General features: G+C 45.9%; 1 protein-coding gene across 5 annotated transcripts in view; it reads right to left on the reverse strand.

Moving 5' to 3' along the window:
* Positions 1–24,476, reverse strand: part of gjc2 (gap junction protein gamma 2) — a 294,735-nt gene that overhangs the window by 201,932 nt on the left and 68,327 nt on the right. For 2 of the 5 annotated variants that reach the window (XM_070881720.1, XM_070881722.1), the window contains one exon: positions 9,771–9,917. The exons of 2 other annotated variants lie outside the window; for them this stretch is intronic. The gene's annotated coding sequence lies outside the window, so the exon portion shown is untranslated. Of the gene's footprint in view, positions 1–9,587; positions 9,647–9,770; positions 9,918–24,476 lie in introns of those variants that run through there. One more of the 5 variants, XM_070881724.1, reaches the window with a different exon arrangement.

Here is a 24,476-nt window from a genome sequence, read left to right on the forward strand (position 1 = left end):
GGTATTCTGGGCGCGGCGTACGGGTCGGGAGAGTGCCAAAAGTCGGTCGCAAACGCAATCCGCGTCATTGCACATCGCGCACCTCTCCCTGGCAGTACTTGGAAGCTGCAAACAGGCACCCGAGGATCCCGCCTGGGCTTTCGCCGCGGATTGTCAAATTGTGGTGAAATCCCGGTCGAAAAGCTCTCGAAAATCCAGCCCATATATATCTGCTCATTTTTCATTTTGGTAACAAGGCAGAATAGGGGAAGGTAATGTGGCTTTCTTATTATTGAAAAAAAAATGTACACAGATTTATTTATTGGTGCAACTGCACACTTTCTTAAAACAACTTAAAGGAAGACATATTTGGTATCGTTTATCTGGAGTCTTAGTCATGTATCTCAGTACAAGAGCTTGGCACATTTCACGATGAAGGTGGATCCGATGTCATGCTGGGATGTTAAACGGAGGCCCTCTTAGGTGGATGTAAAAGATCCTATGGTACTATTCAAAGAAAAGCAGGGGAGTTTACCTAGCGTCCTGGTCAACATTTATCCCTCAACCAATACCATTAAAACAGATTATCTGAATATTTATCTCATTGCGGTTTGTGGGAGCTTGCTATACGCAAACTGGCTGCCGAGTTTCCCTACATTACAACAGTGACTACACTTCAAAAGTACTTAATTGCTCGTGAAGCGCTTTAGGACGTCCTGAAGTCGTGAAAGGGATGCAAGTTCTTTCTTGTCTATAATATATCCTGACATATCCACATTAAATGCCAGTGGTAGCACACCAATGTCTGATTCCAAAGGTTGAGAGTTCAAGCCTCACTCTAGGACTTGAGCTCATAGCATAGTATGGCACGGTGATGCAGCTCTGAGAGATGCTGACTTTCAGTTGTTAAACTGAGGCACTTCTTGTCTGTTCAGGTGGATATAAAAAATTCAATGGTACTTTTCCGAAGAAGAACTGGAAGTTCTTCTGCTATCCTGGCTAACATGCAACCAACCCTCTTAACACCAAAAAAGAGATTGTACAATCTTGAAGTGCACAAATAGAAAATGGCTGCCACGTGTGCCCATAAAACAACATGACTACACTTCAAAAGTAATTCATTTGCTGTCAAATGTTTTGGGATCCCCGAGGAGATGAAAGACACCATTTAAATGGAAGTTCCTTTTTCTTTATACAGGAAGGCAGAGTCTGGTGCAAGTCTGACACAATGCCATCTGCTCCCCGAATCACACTGCCGTCTGCGCTCCTGGCAACATAAGAAACAAGACCTCCCCAGCAAAACCACCTGCTGGAAAAGGTAGGGTAGCACTATCCTACTGCCTTCCCACCTCGACTCCTCTAGCCATTCGGTGATTTTCCCCTTTAAAGTAAGTAGAATTTTTCTCATTTCTCCTTTCTGTTCATATTCTTGACACAGTTTCACACTGCCGCTATCACTCTTCTCTTGAAACAGGTCCCTGATGGCTCAGTGGGGCATTGAATTGTGTGGCGGAATACTAAGCCATGCAAGACCTGAATGTCCCAGGCTTCATACTTCGTTGTTGACTGGGCTCAGAAGGAGGGAATACAAAAAAAAAATCAGCCGCAGCCCGTACTTCTGATTACTGTCCAGTGACCCTTGCTGATGGTGTTCATGTGTGGACATGAATTCACATGATGCTAGAACTGAGTACTAGCAACAAGACAACTGAAAAATGAGAATTGTAACAAGACATAGCTCTGTATTAAATACGTAGATATGTTTTAGAAGCATATGGATCGACAAGAAACATTGTCACTTTTTTTCTGTTTGTAAAAAGAAAACTCAATGACAGGCTGCTGGAATGCCAGATAACTATGTACAGAGGTCAGCTTTTTCCACTATGTCGTGCATTACATAACTAAGCAGTCATGCTACTCTCAATAGAAGACTACAAATTGTTTGCAAGCCTAACTGCATAATTTACTTTTACCAAATAAATGTGCACAGCTTTTGATATGATGCCTCTTTCTCTCCTCCATATATTTGTGACATTTCAAACACGTAAAATGTTCTCTCAAGTTACAAAGTACAAACCCAACTGCTTTGCCAGAGGGTGAAGCAGCTGAACAATGCCACATGTTTGCTATAAAATCTGCGAACCTACTCACCGCCTTTCAGAGATTGCCAGGAAGCAATTAAACAACAATGGAACATTATGAATTTTCTCTCTGATCCACCACTTGTATCTCCTTTTTATTTTTTATATTTTGTTTTCTTTTCTCCCTCTGAGCATTTTATAGCCTATATATAATTTTCTCTCTCTTTGGAAGGGGTAGTTCCTGCCAAGTGGATTCTCTACTCAGTGGACATTCACCGTTTTCCTGCCAGACTAACTGCTCACTTTAGTCTGGTTCAGTAACTTTCCTTTTTCGGCACCACTTTTTTTTATGTAAGGGCCCAGAATTTTCAAGAGACTTGCACCATTGTATTTACCCATCTACCACATTGGGTTCATTGTACATCATAAATGTTGCAAGAAATTACGGTGTGAGTGAGTTAGGTCATTATTTACGCCGAGAACTTTGTACCGTACCCTTGATACATTCACCGAAACAGTGCAAAATTGATTATCATGATGTCATGTATTCAACCAGCATTGTAACCCATGTATAATCTGACCTAAGTTGTACACTGTGAGAACAATGACCACTAGGTGGTGAACTTGTGGGAGACACTCCTAACCTGGACCTTCAGGTATAAAAGGGGAAGCTCCATCCACTTCCATCACTTGAGTGCTAAGGAATAAAGGACAGGTCACAGACTGACCTTCCCTCAAGCATTTATACTGTATGGTAAGGACGTATCAATGGCGACGAGAATGGGATTTAAACCACGCGAGCATGGCCACTAGCAGAACAGACGAGAGGTACTGTGTTAAGGAATGGTTGGGACAGAGATTCAACATTGTTATAGCAGCACACAGTTCTCCAGGTAGACAAGGGCAATCGGGCATGCCCCAACATGTAGTCGAACCCAGAGGGGGAGTTTGACAGAGACAATGGCAAGCTGAACGGCGATTCACGCCATTGCAAGGGACAATGAAGCCAATAATGAGACCATCAACACCTGTTAATGGCGCACTCAGAGGCAGTCAGGGACGATCGACTGGCAAGGGACCTTTTGTTTCCAACAACAGCTCATGTTGGAGGCGTGGAGGCACACACTCAGCCAGAGTTTGCAGAAAAGAGCAAAATACCTGCAGAAATTGCAGAAATGAACGCTGGGGGAAATCGCTAGAAGCTGAAGTTCAGCGAGTTCATGTGGAGCACGTATACAGTTCATACACCAGGACGCCACCGATAATGATGAAAGTGCTCCTCAATGGCATCCCAGTATCCATGGAGCTAGACACGGGGGCCAGCCAGTCCCTGATGGGTATCAAACAGTTCAAAAAGTTGTGGGCATCAAAGGCCAGGAGGCCAAAATTATCGCCGATTGACGCACAGCTACGGACATACACAAAGGAGATCATTCCAGTGCTAGGCAGCGCCACGGTAGTCGTGACCCACAAAGATTCGGAGAACAGGTTGCCACTCTGGGACGGTCCCGCACTACTGGGGAGGAGTTGGCTTGCTGTCATGAACTGGAAATGGGGCGATGTCAATGCAATTTCCTCTGTGGAGCGAGTATCATGCTCACAGATCCTGGACAAATTTGACTCATTATTTCAACCTGGCATTGGCACTTTCATGGGGGCCAAGGTAGTGATTCACATAAACCCGGACGCCAGGCCAGTACACCACAAGGCTAGAGTGGTGCCGTACGTGATGCGGGAAAAGATAGAAGACGAATTGGACCGCCTGCTGAGGGAAGGCTTCATCTCGCCAGTCGAATTCAGTGACTGGGCGAGCTCGATTGTGCCGGTGCTCAAGGCGGATGGGTCAGTCAGGATACGTGGTGATTACAAGGCCACCATCAATCGGGTGTCACTCCAAGACCAGTACCCGCTACTGAGGGAGGAGGACCTCTTTGCGATGCTATCCAGTGGCAAACTTTTTTCAAAATTGGACCTGACCTCAGCTTGCATGACCCAGGAGCTGGCGAGTGAGTCGAAGAAGCTGACTACCATCACGACACACAAGGGGTTGTGGGAGTACAACAGATGTCAGTTCGGGATTCGCTCGGCCGCCGTGATCTTCCAACGAAATATGGAAAGCCTCCTCAAGTCGATTCCAGGGACGGTGGTTTTTCAGGACGACATCCTCATCACAGGTCACGATACTGAAGAACACCTCCACAACCTGGAGGAGGTGCTACGCAGACTGGACCGGGTAGGGCTGCGACTGAAAAAGGCGAAGTGCGTCTTCCTAGCTCCAGAGGTAGAATTCCTTGGGTTGAGGGTAGCAGCAGACGGGATCAGCACTACTGCGTCCAAGACGGAAGCGATCCAGAGAGCATCCAGACCCCGTAACATGATGGAGCTGAGTTTGTTCCTGGGGCTCCTGAGCTATTTTGGTAACTTTCTTCCCAAATTGAGCACGCTGCTAGAGCCGCTACATGTGCTCCTACGCAAAGGTCGCGAATGGGTCTGGGGGGACAGCCAGGAAAGGGCTTTTAATAGAGCACGCAATTTGTTATGTTCCAACAATCTGGTAACGCTATATGACCCATGTAGAAACTTGTGTTAATGTGCGATGCGTCATCCAATGTGCTGGGTGTGTGTTGCAGCATGTCAATGCCAAGGGTCAGTTACAGCCGGTAGCTTATGCCTCCAGAAGTCTGTTCCAGGCAGAAAGGGGCTACGGGATGGTAGAAAAGGAGGCGGTTGCATGTGTATGTGCGGTAAAGAAAATGCACCAGTACCTGTTTGGCAGGAAATTTGAGCTGGAGACAGATCACAAACCCCTAACGTCCCTTTTGGCCGACAACAAGGCCATAAATGCAAACGCATCGGCCCGCATCGAGGTGGGCACTCACGTTAGCCGCCTATGACTATACAATTCGGCAGACCGGGCACCGAAAACTGCGCCGATGCGCTCAGCAGGCTCCCACTAGCCACCACTGAGGGGGCTACCGAGCATGCTGCTGAGATGGTCATGGCTGTTGAAGCTTTCGGAAGCGAAGGCTCACCCGTGACAGCCGATCAGATTAAAGTCTGGATAAATAGAGACCCGCTATTGTCTCTAGTCAAGAAATGTGTCCTGAATGGGGACTGGGCAGCCACGTACAGGGCATGCCCTGAGAAATTTAAATAATTTCACAGGCGCAGGGATGAACTCTTGATTCAGGCCGATTGCCTACTGTGGGGAAACCACGTAGTCATGCCCCAGATGGGCAGAGAGGTGTTCATCAGAGAACTCCACAATGAGCACCTGGGCATTGTCACAATGAAGGCAATTGCCAGGTCACACGTTTGGTGGCCAGGGATAGAAGCAGATCTGGAACTTTGTGTTCGCAGGTGCAACACGTGTGCCCAGCTGGGCAATGCGCCAAGGGAAGCCCCCCTTAGCCCCTGGCCATGACCCGCCAAGCCTTGGTCACGCATCCATGGGGACTACGCAGGTCCTTTCATGAGAAAAATGTTTTTGGTTGTAGTAGACGCCTACTCCAAATGGATCGAGTGTGACATTTTAAATTCAAGCACATCCTCTGCCACGATAGAAAGTCTACGGGCAATGTTCGGCGCCCACGGTCTACCGGACATCTTGGTCAGCGACAATGGCCCGTGCTTCACAAGAACTGAATTCCAGGACTTCATGGCAGGCAATGGAATTAACCATGTCAGAACGGCACCGTTCAAGCCGGCCTCAAACGGCCAGGCAGAACAAGCAGAACGATAATCAAACAGGGGATGCTCAGAATCCAAGGGGGTTCCCTACAAAGCCGCTTATCACGCTTCCTGTTGGCCTACAGATCCCGACCACACTCGCTCACAAGGGTTCCACCTGCAGAGCTGCTAATGAAAAGGACGCTCAAAACCCGGTTATCCCTTATACACCCCACCATAAAAGAAATTGTCGAGAGCAGTCGCCAGTCACAATATGACTACCATGACAGGAATGCGAGGGCGCGATGTATTGATGTAAATTACTATGTTTTTGTCCTCAACTACGCTGCAGGGCCCAAATGGCTCGCAGGCACTGTGATTGCCAAAAAGGAAAATAGGATTCTGGTAGTTAAACTTGCCAATGGACAAATCTGCCGCAAATACGTGGATCAAACAAAAAGGAGGTTCAGCAACCCCATAGAAGAAGCAGAGGAAGAACACGATAGAGTTCACTCCACCACAGGTGACCGAACACCGGGTCAAACGGAGGAGAGCCCAGTCACTGAATTCGACTGGCAAGATGATGCTTTCCCGGACCTGAGGCACCACAAACAGCAGACACTCAGGCCAACGCCCAACAACCAGAGCCCCAACTCTACAAGAGAGGGTAAACCACCAGAGAGACTCAACCTGTGATCCCAATAAGACTTTGGGGGAGAGGTGATGTCATGTATTCAACCTAAGTTGGTCCAGGTTAGGAGTGTCTCCCACAAGTTCACCACCTAGTGGTCATTGTTCTCACAGTGTACAACTTAGGTCAGATTATACATGGGTTACAATGCTGGTTGAATACATGACATCCATCACCTCTACCCCAAAGTCTTATTGGGATCACAGGTTGAGTCTCTGGTGGTTTACGCTCTCTTGTCGAGCGCCTGAGTTGGGGCTCCGGTTGTTGGGCGCTGGCCTGAGTGTCTGCTGTTTGCGGTGCCTAAGGCCTATCCGGACAGCATTTAAACTGTATAGTAAGGACGTATTACATAGCTCCACCCTGTTAAAGCAGTGGTGACCACAACTTTCCTGGATTTACAGCAGTTTTTTCATCTCGGCCACTTAGAATGAAAAATAACGGCACAGGTGAATTACTTAAATTCATGCATTCAAAATAATTGATTGAAGTAAAATAGCATCTCTGCTTTTTCTTGGTATTTTAAATTCTTAGCTAAAACCCATCAAAACACTTCGTCATTGTGAGTTGGTTTAGTGTATATTGTGTGCATGGTGTGTGTGGGACAGTGAAGTGCCTGCACATGCTATTGCTGAAAGTGAGAATGGAGGAGAAATTTGTTATTATGTTACCTTAGCAATGCTGGGCGCAAGAGAAGTCAGTTTGTTTCGGGTGGCCAGCACTAATTTAGGAAGGAGAGGAGACATTTACATTTCAATGGGCTATCCGTCTTTTGGATGAGACTTTAAACCGAGGCCCCATCTGCTCTCTCAGGTGGACGTAAAAGATCTCATGGCACTATTTTAAAGAAGAGCAGGGGAGTTATCCCCGGTGGCCTGGCCAATATTTATCCCTCAAATCAACATCACTAAATCAGATTATCGGGTCATTATCACCTTGCTATTTGTGGGAGCTTGCGGTGTGCAAATTGTGCTTACACTTATGAGAAAGTGGTTCGGAATTTTCAATATCCCACAAAAATTCCAAATTTTGTGTCTTTTTTTTATTGCCCATCCCTCATTGCCCTTGAGGAGGTGTTGGTGAGCTGTCTTATACAACTGAGTGACTTACTAGGCCATTTCAGAGGGCAGTTAAGAGTCAACCACACTGCTGTGGGTCTGGAGTCACAGAGGCCAGACCGGGTAAGGACGGCAGAGTTCCTTCCCTAAAAAGGACATTAGTGAACCAGATGGGTTTTTACGACAATCCGGTACTTTCATGGTCACCGTTATAGTGACACTATCTTTTTTTTAAATAATTCCAAGTTTATTAAATTCATTGAATTTAAATTCCCCAGCTGCTATGGTGGGAATTGAACTTATGTCTCTGGATCATTAGTCCAGGCCTCTGGATTACTAGTCCAGTAACATAACCACTATGATATTGTACCTGGTACTGTAATAAGATCAATTTGAAAATGTTTATGTTTTTAAATTTAATTTTTTTTAAAGTCTTTAAAGCTTAAAGCTTGACATTACCTAATCACTACTTTTTGATTTACCTTTTCCATTTTCACCTCTGTGGTGGCCTTTGCTGGCTCTTCATTCTTAATAAAACAAAAACTAAAATTGTGGAGCTCAACAGTTGCGACTCAGATTTGCTACAAGCGTTTACAGTGTAACCTGATGTCGAGTGCGACAGTACCAAAAATGAAACTGGTTTAATCAGATTCCTTATTCACATAATGTTTGCATGTAGCTAACAATGGATTTCTTTTACAACATTTTCCAAAGACACACAATACACTGAAATGGCATTGTACTGATCAAGGAGGCCATTTCAACTTCAAAACATGCATTGATTGCCCAACCAACAAATGTTAAGGTTCTTAAAAAATGCTAGTACATCCTTCCAAATATATTGGGCTTTGCAAAAATTAGCAAGTGAATGATCAACAAATTTGTATAAAACTCCTTTATCTGCCACTTTAACAGGGGGTTTATGGCTCCATTAAAATTGCAGACAGAGGAATGGACACTAAGTGCTTGTACAGTAATATAATGTTAAATATAAACAACTAAATTAGAACAAAGTATGCACTACATTAGTGCTGGACTAATGGATTTCTGGGCAAAAATCTAAATAGTTTCAAACAGAGGCTTAGACAAAGTAGGCCCAAACAGGGATTTAAGAGTTGAGGACTTGGGTAAATTGTTAATGGCATCTTGCGAACTAGAGAAATTAACTCGGACTGATAAAAGGACAAAGCACAGATGAGATAACAAAAAGAGACTATGACAGTGCAGAGGAGAATTAAATGGGATAAACATTGTATTGTCTATTATGAGAGAAATGTGAATGCATGGAGAGAAAGCTTTGTGAAAAATAACAGAGCAGAGAAAAATAAGGAAAATTTTCTGGGGCATAATAAATGTGTTCACATGGTAGCAAAGGTGGGAAAGTACAATGAAATACCAGCTTCCATTATACTTTAAAGTTCATCCTTCTGATAATTCTTTGGGAATTTGTATGCAAGAAAATCACATGTATAATTCTCTCTGACAACGTTGTAATGTCATTTCTCATTTAATGGGCATTATCCTAAAATTGTTATGGATTTTCTTTTTTGCATCTCTCCCGTGAAGCTTTTTGTCTCCGTGCAATTTCCAGTTGGGATTTGTTTGAGGAAACAGTCTAGAATCTTCTTTCCTTTTCCTGCAAACCAGGGGGTAATTTGCTAAACATTTCTCACAATTATTCCTCTGAATACTACTTTTAGATTTTAAATCTTCTGTAAAGTGACTCGGTTGTGATTAATATTTGTTACTGCTTTGAAGTCGCTAATAAGTGGTACCTGAAAGTCTGACAATGACGTAAAGTAGCATTTTCCTGCAAAGCAAGTGCAACACCTCAGGAAGTTGCAGAGAAGGTGGAGAACGAGAATGATAAGGTAAGGTTATCCTGTGCACATAGTAAATCACCTCAGTGCAATTTCCTGTGGGTTTAAAATCTTGCTCTTGAAACATTCCTTTTTGCTGGGAACTATTCCAAACTAAACTTACTTTTACTTTTTATTGTTCCTATCAGGAAGCAGTGCTAAAACTCAATAAATGTGATAGTCACGAAACAGTTGTTCATCAGTGACTAGCCATGAAATATTATATATTACCTAGCCCTCTCAGGCTTCTTACCATAATGTGTCATGCAGGGCGCCTTTATTCTCATTGAAACGCAAAATTCATTGAAAGATCTTGGTGAGATCATCTCAAGTATTCCCGTCATCATTTATCAAGTTCAAGCTGTCCATTGTCCAGATTGAGATATCATAGTGGTCCGGATTTTCGGCGAAAATGGTCGCGATACATGAAACTTACCATTTGCGCTGTGCTATCATTTTAGCCCGAACTTTCGGCCTTTCCGTTTGTGCCAGGGCGATAAGGGAGGCGTTGCACGAGCATTCACGGCGCAATACACAAGTTTTGGCAACTTTAGTCCGGGGCCGGGGGCGCTGCGAGAGAGGCCTTGGGAGGGAAAAACAAAAAGAAATTCCAAAAATCAATCACAAGATCCTTATCTATTGAATCGCTGAAAACAAATAAATATTCAAACATTTAACTTACCTTTTTTTTTAAAACAGGATTTCATACTTACCGCTGCTGGCATGGCTGCACCGACAGAGCTGCTATTCTGGGCATGGCGTGCGGGTCGGGAGAGTGCCGAAACTTGGACGCAAACCGAATTGTTGCACGTCGGCGCACCTCTTCCTGGCGGTACTTGAAAGCGCCGCTGCAAACAGGTACCAGAGGATCCCACCCAGGCTTTGCAACCGGGTTTGCCGTGGAGGGTCAAATCGCGGTGAAAAGCCAGTCGCAAACCTGCCGAAAATCTGGCCCAATGTTTTTTTTTTAAAAAGACAGGAGATATTAGCAGGGAGGTCCTTCTGCAACTGGACTGGGTATTGGTGAGGCCGCACCTGGAGTACTGCGTGCAGTTTTGGTCACCTTACTTAAGGAAGGATATACTTTGGAGGGGGTTCAGAGACGATTCACGAGGCTGATTCCGGAGATGAGGGGGTTACCTTATGATGATAGATTGAGTAGACTGGGTCTTTACTCGTAGGAGTTCAGAAGGATGAGGGGGGATCTTATAGAAACATTTAAAATAATGAAAGGGATAGACAAGATAGAGGCAGAGAGGTTGTTTCCACTGGTCGGGGAGACTAGAACTAGGGGGCACAGCCTCAAAATACGGGGGAGCCAATTTAAAACTGAGTTGAGAAGGAATTTCTTCTCCCAGAGGGTTGTGAATCTGTGGAATTCTCTGCCCAAGGAAGCAGTTGAGGCTTGCTCATTGAATGTATTCAAGTCACGGATAGATAGATTTTTAACCAATAAGGGAATTAAGGGTTACGGGGAGCGGGCGGGTAAGTGGAGCTGAGTCCATTGCCAGATCAGCCATGATCTTGTTGAATGGCGCAGCAGGCTCGAGGGGCTAGATGGTCTACTCCTGTTCCCAATTCTTATGTTCTTATGGGAAATGGTGAGAAGGCAGATAGATGAAGTTCAGATCAATCACAAAGAATAGGACTTGTTGGACCATTACAATTGCATTTTCATGCTTATAAATCTATTTTTGGCAATTGGCCCTCATGAAGCAATTTCAATTCCCTGAATACTGATTATATGGCAGCAGTAATTGGAATAAACCCAACTCATTTGGGTCACTGAAAGATTTACAGGAATTTATATTTGGGGAATTTATGTATACCATATGACTGAATCTAAAAAATACGTACTCACTCACAATGGCCTTTTCAGTTATTCAGAACTCAGTGGCCCATGTTCTCCTACACAAGGTCCCAAACATCCAGTATTCCTATGCCCCCAACTTTAAGATACTCTTCCTCACTTTCAAATCCTTCCAGAACCTTGCTCCACTCCATAGAATTGTGATCTTTTTTCAGCCATATGTCTCCGGCACACATCCTCCTATCCTCGGACTCCAGATTACCGTTTCTTTCTTCTCCTTTTACCTACTCGATATCCAGCATTTTTTGCTTTGCTAAGCACTCAGGTGTTTTCTTTTACATGCCAAATGTTATTTCCCACCAAGATATAGACTCTCTTGGGAAGCTGTACAAAAGCCAAGTTATAGGGCCCAAGTTTCGACCAACCTGTAGTCCGCCGACTTCTAGAACGAAAAGTGCGCCTCCTATTTACCTCAGTATTCTCCAGCATGATCAGGCCTGCTTTGAACTCAGCGGAGCGCAGAAGCAGCGGGGGGCAGAGCTACAGCCCTGCGCCGAAAAGAGTACCAGCAGCTGTATGCGTGCGCAATGGAGTCTGCGCGCATGCGCAGTAACTCCTGGCCCTCCCAGCGCGTCCTGTCTCCAGGCAACCATATCCCTGGCCAAAGGGACGATGCGATGTTCGCCGTCCCTATCCCGGGCCGAGTGGCCTGCCCCACAGGCCGGTCGCTGCCTTCCTGCGCTTCCTGAACAGGTCCCATAGCAACACGGCAATATGGAACGTGTACACAGAGAGATTTAGGCCACTTTGTTTGCAGTGCTATATAATATACTCCAGTACTAAACTTAATTACTTTGAGCATGCATATATGACATATTTACCTAGCACTCTTCGCAGGAAGCAGGACCCTTTGTTCTTGGATTAGCAGCCCTGCCAGAACTTACCCCTTTGATGTTTATGTATCTCAAATAGTATCAGCATTTTACACGATGACTAAGTATGTTGCAGTAGGTGAGGTAGGAACTTTAAATATTTTATTTATTGATTGATTGATCATTTATTATTAAAAGTGAAGTGTTTAATGCTTTGGAAAATCCCCTAACTTCCCTTTCTCTGGCTACCTGCGCTTAATTTCTAAAGTGTACGCAAGTTTTTTTTAGCGTACAAAAGTCAACACTTACTCCGTTCTAAGTTGGAAAAGTAAGTAACTTTTCGCTGCCTAAACTTGCAAAACAGGTGTAAATGGCTGGTAACGCCCCCTTTTGAAAAAAAAACTGAACTAAAACGAAACTAAACTAACATACTAGAACTGGAGCAAACTAAGTGCTGAGAATGGCGATTTCTAAGATACTCCAAACTAATCTAGCTGCTCAAAAAAAAAATAAGAGCAATTCCAGCCGAAACTTGGGCCCTATATAAAGTGGGGGCCTTCTGTCGATTAGTGAGAAAGAAGCCAGAAGTAAAATGTGTATGATTTGAGAGGCTGTGGTAAATCAGAGATTTGGTCAGGTAGGCAAATTGTCAATGTCATTTCCTTTTTTGCAAAAGATTGTATTTCCCCCCTCAATTTTATCCATTCTTGAAGGCATTAACTCTTGCTGGGGTACAGATCTACCCAAGGGACCAATCTTTATGCATGAACCTTGATAGTGAGCGTTGGCAGCTTGTTAGATCATGGGGAGGGGGCCATCATAGCTGAGCTTGATCCTATCTTCATCCAACGTTCCCACTTGCATTTACCAGCAAAGTTACCTGGCAGGCGATTTGGAAGAGACACCATCCATAGACCAGGGAACGGAGTGCAATAGTGGTACCTCAACCGCTCCTCTAATTGAGATCAAATAGCTCAGCACAGACCTAGAACTTAATCAAAACGAAAACATTTGGCTTGTAGGAAATCATTTTATTTAAAAAAAGGTATATTTCAGTAAATCTTGTTGGATAAAAACATGAAGCAAAATTTATCACCCTGTCTGTTTATACAGCAAAGGCATGCGACAGAGACAAATAAATCATTCCATCACATCTGTCCTTGATAGTTGTCTCTGAATGCCCACAGAAGCTGGATGGTCACTCAATGGCATACAAAGCAGAATGTAACATTTTTCAAAATTACAAAATAACTACAGGTCTAAAATTCATAATGTTTAAGACCAACAGATTCAGAATTTTAAACAACATATAACTTGGCAAAAAATTAAGTGTTTTTAATTTACATTCAACAGATGTTGGGATACCTCGCAAGCACAATAGTTCATTGCAAACCAGTTTATGCATGCACCACAGTTTCACTGCATAATAAAATGTGTTAACAAGATTGTGCATTTATATTATAATTACCATAACAGGCATATTTAATACATTTTGGGGGTTACAGTGCAAATGCAATCTAGCAATGCTGTAGGCTATTTCACCTTTGTCTCGTGCATCTATGAGAATGATTACAGCTGAACCATAGGATAATATTCTAATAATAGGCACTTGTTTCACAAATAATTTGCCAAAAAAAATGAAATGACATGCATCAATGGCTGCCTGTCTAATGGATGACTTTTATGTGCACAATTAGTCATTGCAGATACACAGCTGTTGTTGGAACAAGAATTAAAAGCTCTTTTATGCTACTGGCGCACCATGTTTGGGGATCCCAGAATTTCAGAATGGGAAAGCTATTTTCAACCATTTGGATTCCTTGTTCAAGTGTTCAGCAGTGCAGGATAAGGTACAACTTTCAGCTATGAAGCTGTGTGAACTAGACCCAACAATGTCAAAAGAAAAAAAGCTGTTTCACACAATGTATGATCATTGAGTTAGAAAATAACAGATACCAAATATTGAGCAATGAGGCAGGTAAGGTGTCCATACAAGTCATAAGTAAAAAACCCTCAACTGGACTCCTGCTGTAACTCTCTCGGTTAAAATATAAGAACACAAGAATTAGGAGCAGGAGTAGGCCATATGGCCCCTTGAGCCTGCTCCGCCATTCAATAAGATCATGATTGATCTTAGACTTCAACACCATTTTACTGCCTGATCCCCATAATCCCTTGATTCTCCTAGAATCCAAATTATGAGATTTTTTTTTAGAAAAAGGAAATGTTTATTGGATGAGTGACGAAGAAAATCTTATGGCGATATTTAGCACTTTAATAATGAGCAATTTGCTAAAAATATTAAATGATTCCTTTTACATAACAATTACTGTCAATGAAATGACAAAAATATTTGTTGTGAAGAAAAGACGCCAAACCACAAAGATCATTGAAGGTTAGTTTGTTTCCCAGTCTGTGTTAAGCTAGCTGATCTCATCTGCAGCAGCAGATCGCCTACTATAAATGGTCATAGTGCCAATTACAGTAGGCCTACTGCTGCCCTGTTTGACCAGGGAGGGGAAGAATCAGCTAGGATGTTGTTTGAGATTTTCACAGATTGGCTACACATGTTAATGCTCATCACAGTAATTCATTGCATGTGACATGCTTTAAAGTGTTTCAAAGAGATACGGTACAGTTTGTAGAAGCAAGTCTTTCTTTTTCCTTCTGATTACAATCCAGTGACTCCTATAGTGCATGGGTATCAGATGACAATTGAATTTGTGTTTGGCTGTGATACACCTATGGACACATAACAAGAATTAGGAGCAGGAGTTGGCCATACGGCCCCTTGAGCCTGCTCTGCCATTCAGTAAGGTCATGGCTGACCTTCAACCTCAACTCCACCTTCCCACTCTATCCCTTAGTATCCAAAAATCTATCGATCTCTGTCCTGAATATGCTCAATGACTCTGCATCCACAGCCCTCTAGGGCAGAAAATTCCAAAGATTCACAACCCTTTGAAGAAATTTCTCCTCATCTTGGTCTTACATGGCCTACCCCTTATCCTGAGACTATAGGGGTAAAATTGGGTATTGCCCCATTTGGGGAGTTGGTGCTAATCATTTCAAACTTGAAAAAAATTCGGCATTTATGCTCCAAGGAAGTGGAGCGCTAAATGAAGTGTTCCACTTCCTTCTTGAAGCACGATCAGCAGCAGGTTGAAAGACTCCTTCCCTCCCTTAAAGGGAAGGGCCATTGCTACAGGTTCGACAAAGACAAACAAACTTACTTGCTTAACGATGGCAGCCGCAGAGTGTCGGACTAGTCGTCGCTGGCAGGATCCGGCAAAAAAAGCCGCAAGAGAAAAGGTAAGGTTTTTTTGAAACTTACCTCTGCCACCTCGCCTTTAAGCATTTCCCCCGAAGCGGCTGGTCGCTCTATGCACACATCCTGCAGCTATCGGTATATTCACCCGGCACTGCTGTTTGGATCCTGGGCGCTATCAGGGTGATACGCACGGCGATGACGACACGATCTCCGGGTAAAGGAGATCAGTGTGCAACGCTGTAGCGCCGTCGCAAAACTCCCGTCGAATATGGCAGGAGTCGATGTTATCGCCGTGCCCGGTCTCAAAGCCATTTGCAACTAGTTAGCACCCCCCGGGGGCACTAACGGGAGGCACAAAGACACCCAATTTTGCCCCCAATGCCCCTTAGTTCTAGACACTCCAACCAGGGGAAACAGCCTCTCAGCATCTACTCTGTCAATCCGCTTCAGAATCTTGTATGTTTATCCACTTTGGTGGCACAAACAGGAAGGCAGATTATTATCTGAATGGTGACAGATTAGTAAAAGGAGAGCTGCAACGAGACCTGGGTGTCATGGTACATCAGTCATTGAAGGTAGGCATACAGGTACAGCTGGCAGTAAAGAAAGCAAATGGCATGCTGGCCTTCAGAGCTAGGGAATTTGAGTATAGGAGCAGGGAGATCTTACTGCAGTTGTACAGGGCTTTGGTGAGGCCACACCTTGAATATTATGTACAGTTTTGGACTTCTAATCTGAGGAAGGACATTCTTGCGATTGAGGGAGTGCAGCGAAGGTTCACCAGACTGATTCCTGGGATGGAAGGACTGACATATGAAGAAAGACTGGATCGACTAGGCTTACAATCACTGGAATTTAGAAGAATGAGAGGGGATCTCATAGAAACATAAAATTCTGACGGGGTTGGACAGGGTAAATGCAGGAAGAATGTTGCCGATGTTGGGGAAGTCCAGAACCAGGGGTCACAGTCTAAGGATAAGGGGTAAGCCATTTTGGACCCAGATGAGGAGAAACTTCTTCATTCAGAGAATTGTGAACCTGTGGAATTCTTTACCACAGAAAGTTGTTGAGGCCAGTTCGTTAGATATATTCAAAAGGGAGTTAGATGTAGCCCTTATGGCTAAAGGGATCAAGGGATATGGAGAGAAAGCAGGAATGGGGTACTGAAGTTGCATGATCAGCCATGATCATATTGAATGGTGGTGCAGGCTCAAAGGGCCGAATGAACACAAGAACATAAGAATTAGGAACAGGAGTAGGCCATCTAGCTCCTCGAGCCTGCTCCGCCACTCAACAAGATCATGGCTGATCTGGCAGTGGACTCGGCTCCACTTACCCGCCCACTCCCCATAATCCTTAATTCCCTTATTGGTTAAAAATCTATCTATCTGTGATTTGAATACATTCAATGAGCTAGCCTCAACTGCTTCCCTGGGCAAAGAATTCCACAGATTCACAACCCTCTGGGAGAAGAAATTCCTTCTCAACTCGGTTTTAAATTGGCTCCCCCGTATTTTGAGGCTGTGCCCCCTAGTTCTAGTCTCCCCGACCAGTGGAAACAACCTCTCTGCCTCTATCTTGTCTATCCCTTTCATTATTTTAAATGTTTCTAAAAGATCACCCCTCATCCTTCTGAACTCCAACGAGTAAAGACCCAGTCTACTCAATCTATCATAAGGTAACCCCCTCATCTCCGGAATCAGCCTAGTGAATCGTCTCTGTACTCCCTCCAAAGCTAGTATATCCTTCCTTAAGTAAGGTGACCAAAACTGCACGCAGTACTCCAGGTGCGGCCTCACCAATACCCTATACAGTTGCAGAAGGACCTCCCTGCTTTTGCACTTCATCCCTCTCGCAATGAAGGCCAACATTCCATTCGCCTTACTGATTACCTGCTGCACCTGCAAACTAACTTTTTGGGATTCATGCACAAGGACCCCCAGGTCCCTCTGCACCGCAGCATGTTGTAATTTCTCCCAATTCATATAATATTCCCTTTTACTGTTTTGTTTTCCAAGGTGGATGACCTCACATTTTCCGACATTGTATTCCATCTGCCAAACCTTAGCCCATTCGCTTAACCTATCCAAATCTCTTTGCAGCCTCTCTGTGTCCTCTCTACAACCCGCTTTCTCACTAATCTTTGTGTCATCTGCAAATCTTGTTACATTACACTCTGTCCACTCTTCCAGGTCATCTATGTATATTGTAAACAGTTGTGGTCCCAGCACCGATCCCTGTGGCACACCACTAACCACCGATTTCCAACCCGAAAAGGACCCATTTATCCCGACTCTCTGCTTTCTGTTAGCTAGCCAATTCTCTATCCATGCTAATACATTTCCTCTGATTCCACGTACCTTTATTTTCTGCAGTAACCTTTTGTGTGGCACCTTATCGAATGCCTTTTGGAAATCTAAATACACCACATTCATCGGTACACCTCTATCCACCATGCTCGTTATATCCTCAAAAAATTCCAGTAAATTAGTTAAACATGATTTCCCCTTCATGAATCCATGTTGCGTCTGCTTGATTGCACTATTCCTATCTAGATGTCCTGCTATTTCTTCCTTAATGATAGCTTCAAGCATTTTCCCCACTACAGATGTTAAACTAACCGGCCTATAGTTACCTGCCCCCTTTTTTAAACAGAGGCGTTACATTAGCTGCTTTCCAATCCGGTGTTACCTCCCCTTGTCCAGAGAATTTTGGTAGATTATAACGAATGCATCTGCTGTAACTTCCGCCATCTCTTTTAATACCCTGGAATGTATTTCATCAGGACCAGTGGATTTGTCTACCTTGAGATCCATTAGCCTGTCCAGCACTACCCCCCGAGTGATAGTGATTGTCTCAAGGTCTTCCCTTTCCACATTCCAGTGACCAGCAATTTTGAATGACCTACTCCTGCACCTATTTTCTATGTTTCAATGAGATCACCGCTCATTCTTGTAAACTCCAGAGAATATAGGCCCATCCTACACAATCTCTCATGCCAGGACAACCCTCTCATCCCAGGAATTAATCCAGTGAACCTCCGTTGCACAGCCTCCAAGGCAAGTACATCCTTCCTTACATTAGGAGACCAAAACTGTACACAGTACTCCAGGTGTGGTCTTACCAAGGCTCTGTACTGCAGAATTTATCAATATTTTGCAAAGATTCCTTGTACCTTTCCCCTGCAGAGGAGAAGAATTCCTTTCTGGACTTTTAAAATGGAAGGAAAAACTTCGGGACACAAATGAGTTTAAAGGGGCAGACGAGGCCTGCAGGGGATAAAAGGGGATGCATTCACGGAGACCCCCCCCCCAGTGTTTGGACTCATAGGAAAGGGAATTTAATTTGAAACTCGATGAACATTTTGGTATCCTAGGAAAAACTCTGAGGAAGATATCCAAGAGCTTTACAAGTTTAAGATCTCTAAAGGAACATTTTGGAAGAGACTGCCAGAACAGAGGGTGGGACTTCACTCAGGAATTGGGTATTGGAGCTAATTTAATTTGTCTGGGAGAATGAGTCAATCGATAACTAACAAAAATTCACTCCGTAGGACAATAAACGCATCAAGAGCTATCAGGCTAATCACCGGAGACCATTAGTAGTATGCATGTGCAAATAGACCTATAGAAATCACGGGCCCAGCCCAATGGCCCAAGAGTTTAAACACTGCTTCAACAATGCCAACCGGTGATTTTCCACATTAACACATCATAATCAAATTACTGCTGTACGAGCCTGACAAATTCTGACAAAGAAGAGAGCTCAAAACTAATGAGCAGCTCCCTTGAAACAAAGAGCTGGGCCAGATTTGGTGGGAGATAAGGAAGCCCTTTTGGAGTATGTCTATTCCCAGTTTTACAAGGAAAAGAACACAAGCAGCCGGAAGTGGGGAGTGAAGAAATGGAGTAGTGGAGAAAACTACAAGAAATCATCAAGGACCGACCGAGCATGAGGCCCATGAAACGGAAGGTTGTCAGCAACCAAATTGACAACGTGGGCCACCACAACCAGTGAAACGACCAACCGAAACCAACTCAGCAAAAACTGAAGAATTGACATTTATTTCCACTCTACAATCTACTTCTGAACGACCAACGGGTGAGAAATTACCAAAAAGGACTATAAAACTATTCCTAGAAAGTGGGTACTTACCCCATACATCCAAAATGCAACTTACCGCATCAACGGACGCACCCCAACTGAAGACTACGCAGTCCAAAGTCCTCTCCTCCGTCCGGGATACGGCTCGCCTAGAAGGCCAAGTGCAGTGAACCCCGAAACCGCGATTCACCGGCAACTGTCAAAAGGGATTGGTGAGCATAGCCCCTGAACTCACAGAGCTATAACTTAGTTGGTTAGGGGAATTGGAAGGGGGAGGCTGGGATAACTTGTGTAAATGTATCTGCAGTCTCCTCTTTACCCCATTTAGAGTTTAAGCTGTATTCTTTTCTCCACAGGCTGTATGTTGACAATTTATTCAATGTGTTGTACCCCTCAGTGTGTATTGGTATTACTATTCTGTGGGTGTTATTAAAGGTGTGCCTTTTACTTCCTTTTAAACACAATAAAGCCATACCTATTTCCTACCTTAAAACCAATTGTCTGTCCAAGTCTATCGCAGTCCCTTCATAATTCCAGAGTCTAGAAGCAAGGGTGTGGGAGCGATTCGAAACCGCTCATATAAGGTCAGAAGGGAAAGCTGACCCCCCCCAGAGGACCACTCCTTACATAATGGTGACAACGAAGGGACACTGGGGCAAGGGACATGATAAGAGAGACTGGTTTCAGGAAAAGCAGCAAAATGGAAGAGGAGATTTCCTCGTATGTGTTTAAGAGGGTAAATGTGGCTAAGGAGTGGGTACTCGATCTATTGTATGCTGAGCGTCCAGAAGATGCTGCAGCTCAATGGACCGAGAGCAAGGACCATAAAAGGTCAATAGAGAAGGCCATTTGGCTAATTTGCCTTCAGCGACAGATCCGGCTTCTAGATGAGGAGAATGAGAAATTAAAGGAAGTATTGAGGCAGGCAGAAGAGAGGTTCGGTGCAAGGGCCACAGTCGGGGAAAGGCTGTGGACAGAGGTATGACAGTTAAAGGAAAGTAGCGAGCTCACTAAAGAAAGGCACAAAACCCAACTGGACCTTTTACAGTGTCAGATTATTGAAGCCAAGAATAGCGAACGGGCGTTGCGGGAAGAGAATTCCTGCCTCACCAAGCAAGTTAAAGAGTACGGGGAGAGGATGAGACACATTCAGGTAGCCTATAAGGTAGCCAGTGCCAGGGAATTTGAGGCAAGAGACCACGGCCCCTGCCAGCAGCAGATCCAAAGCTTGAACCTTGCTCTATTCCGGGGTAAAGACATGGTTGTGCCTGATAAACCCGGGTTTAGCCCAGGAACACCTGGTAGAGCAAGGAGAAACCCCTCAGTCACCGCCTGCAGCTCCCGGGAACGGCCCGGAGCAGCAGGAGTGTCAGCCAGAGTGCGGGGCAGGCAAGGATTGCGAACTACCAACACCGGCAGCCCCGAGTTTTAACTCGGCTTGGCAGCAGGGGGAACCGGGCAAGCCAATACCAGGAGGGCCGGAACCAGGGCCAATGCACCCGGTCCAGCAGCAGAGGTTTGGCCCGCCTGGCGCTAATGGGGCAGCAGGACCCCTAGAAAGCAACTTCGTAGTCCCCCACGACACCCAAAAACTGAGGGCTATGATAGGCCACCTAAGTAAGCTCACCCAACAGGGGATCCCTCGGTACACTTCCTGGAAGTGGACCACACAGGGGATATTCACAGGTGCGATGATTCGGAGCAGGCTAAGCTTTTGCTCTTCTTGCAAGACACCAAGCTGTGCCATTCCCTCTCTGCAGACAGCAGAAAGGGACGAAACACGTACACTGCGGTTAAGGAGGAGGTTCTCGAGGCCATGGGTATGAACGACGGGAGTCCTTTCTCCTGAGTGGAGAAGACAGTACAGCTCTATGGGGAGACTCCACAGGCTTTCGCTGACAGATTGTGGCCGGGCTACGAAAGGGCCTGTAGTGGGGTTCTTGACCGGGCCCACCTGAACCCCAACGAGCTGGCTCACTGGCTCCGCAGCATGGTGGCAAACAGCTTACCTGGAGTAAAGGCAAAAGCCGTGATCTAGTTCGATCCAAGAGATCCCAGAACCACCAAGGAGACAGTGGTCTGACAGTTGATGCTGGCTTACCGGAATGGTGGAGGGACAGAGGAGCGCTCCTCTGAAGGGAAGGTCCATGAGATTAAACCCAGCCAAGGCAAGAGAGAGTGGCATCACGAAGGTGGGAACCCTCCCCACAAAAGGGGCGAGTGTTTTGGGTGTGGGAAAAGTGGGTACTGGAGGAAGGACTGTAGGAACCCCTGGAAAGAGACTAAGGGAAAGGCCCCTCCAGCCCCAGCCCATAAGGCCAGGGCAGGAACACCCGACTCATATGAGACACTCGAAACTGCCCTACAGACACTTATAAACGGACAGGGAGCAGTAGCCGGTACGGTAAAACGCTCTGCTCCAACCCACCCAGAACATGACTAAAGCCGGCGCAGCCTGTGTACCTGTGTTCCCTCGAGTACGATGCCTGGAAGAGACCGTGCGTTACGATGGAGGTGGAGAAAGTGAAATGGACCTACCTGCTAGATACTGGTGCTTCCAGCACCCTTGTATATGTAGATAACCCGGCTGCCTCACCTCTATCGAACAGGGTCCCGTACAGTCTAGTGGGGTTCACAGGCAATGAGCAAACTGGTTCGTTTTCCATCCCGCTCACCATTCAGTTAGGGACACTCAAAACCAAATGGAAGTGTGTCCTGATGAAATGGGAGCAGAAGGGAAAAGGGATCCTGGGGGCTGATTTTATCATTGGCCACCAGATCCTAGTGGATCTCAGGAACCAGTGTCTATGGGGAGCCATAGGGATAGACAGGGAAAGTGAGGTGGCGGTGATCCCAGAAAAAGGGGCCAAGGGAACGTTGTGTACCATAAAGCCAAAGGAGGGTTACGACCCTCAGTAACAGCCCAGTGGAGTACCAGGCATATGTACGGGCACACCTTGCAGCATTCGCCACCCACAAACATGACTGTGACAGGGTAACGGGGGTGGAAGTTAGTATAGTAGGGGACCCCATTACCCGACCACAAAAGCAATATAACTTCCCCAGGGAGGCAGAGGCAGACCTGACAAAGGCGCTGGGATCACTGGTAGAGCAAGGGGTGTTAAGACCGATAGTTACCCATGTGAACTCTCCACTGTGGACGGTTAAGAAACCAGACAATTCATGGAGGGCCACCGTGGACTATCGAGTACTAAATAAGAATATCCCTACCTGTGCACCCACTGTAGCAGCCGTAGCGGACCTCATTGGGAGTATTCCAGCATCCGCGACCACGCTCACGGTGCTGGACATTTCAAATGGATTCTGGCCCATTCCTTTAAAACGGGAGGACCAGTACCAGTTCGCTTTTACCTTCAAGGGCCAACAATACACGTGGAACTGTCTTCCCCAAGGCTTCCACAACAGCCCCAGCATTTTTCACCAATGCATGGCGAACTGTTTAAAGGGCTTTAGCAGACCCCAGCAGTTGGTGCAGTATGTGGATGACTTGCTCCTGTTTACCGATCAGGGGGAGAAGCATGGCCCACTGCTGGCCGAGCTGCTGGAGCTGCTAAAAGAAGGGGGGTTTAAAGTAAACCCCAAGAAGGCACAGATCGGCCAGAAGGAAGTCAAATTCCTGGGGCTGACTGTGTGGGGAAAGGGCCAGAGACAAGGCTAGAAGGGAGGCAGCACAAGAGTTATTGGCCCCCAACACAGTGACAGGGGTAAGATCCTTTCTAGGGCTCACCGGGTACTGCAGAGATTTTATTGAGGATTATGCAGCCACCGCAGCCCCTCTGCTCAGGCTCCTACACAAGGGTGTAGAGTGGGACTGGGATGAGGGTTGCGAGGCAGCATTTAATCAGCTCAAGAAGAACTTGCAGACCGTGCCAGACTTAGGAGCGATAGATGAAGGAAAGGAGTTTTTCCTGGAGGTGGCAGCCAGCGGGGACAGCCTGAGCTCAGTGCTGTGTCAAGAGCGGCACGGCCAGCTGAGACCGGTGGTTTATTCCTCCAGGATCCTCACAGATGTGGAGAAGGGGTACTCCAACTGTGAGAGACACCTCCTAGCCACACATTTGGCAGTGAAAAGATCCTTGATCTTCACGGGAGGGTCTCCCCTAACACTCCTAATCCACCACACACCTACTCAGATGCTCCTAGATGGGAGGATTAAGGACGGGACGGTGAGCAGTGCCCGCATTGCTCGCTGAACCCTGCTCCTCCCCCAGATGGACCTCAGAGTAGAAGGTCCCCGTGAGCCACGGCTTGCAGCCAAATTAGTCTACCCAGGGAAAGCCCACAGGTGCTCCATAGAAGGGGTATGGGAGGTGAACACTGGCCTTCGGGCTGGGTTACACCCTACAGGCCGAGACATCTACGTGGATGGGTCCAGCACAGTATCTCTGGCGAGCGACTCACTGGGCGCGGAGTCTATGACCCAAGTGCAGATATTGCCCTGGCAATCAAGCTTCCCAGCACCATGAGCGGCCAGCAGGCTGAACTGTCCGCCGTAATGTACGTGGTGACCCACCCCGAGGAATTCCCTACCCCGTACACGACTTGCTCGGAGAGTATGTTCACCTTCAGTTCGTGTACGGAGTACCTGGCCATCTGGTCCCGTCGCGGATACATGTCCGCTGATGGGAGACCCCTGGCAATCAAGCCCCTGCTGGAGAAAATCATGACAGCGGTTGGGGAAGAGGGAAAGGTCTACATACATAAGGTGAAGGCCCATTCAAAAACCGAACCCCGTGCAGAGGGAAACCAACAGGCTGACAAACTGGCCAAAGAAGGTGCCCGCACGGGAAAGTTCTGGGACCCTATGACATCGGCCGCATAGTAGCGGTCAAGAATAAGAACAGGGCAGCAGAGAGTACAGGAATAGCTTTGGCCCCGGACTTAAAACAGTTCAGGCACAGGACCCGGTCCTGAAAGCTGTCCTGAACGCGCCAGCTGGAGGAGAGTAGAAGGTCCATACGGCACAGCAGCCATTACTGTTAAGGAAGGCATGCTGTTTAAAGAGGGACAATGGGTCATGCCGCAGCAGCACCAGAGGGAATTCCTAAAACTGGCCCATGAGGG

The sequence above is a fragment of the Pristiophorus japonicus genome, chromosome 5 (genome assembly GCF_044704955.1).
Source record: "Pristiophorus japonicus isolate sPriJap1 chromosome 5, sPriJap1.hap1, whole genome shotgun sequence".
NCBI lineage: Eukaryota > Metazoa > Chordata > Chondrichthyes > Pristiophoridae > Pristiophorus > Pristiophorus japonicus.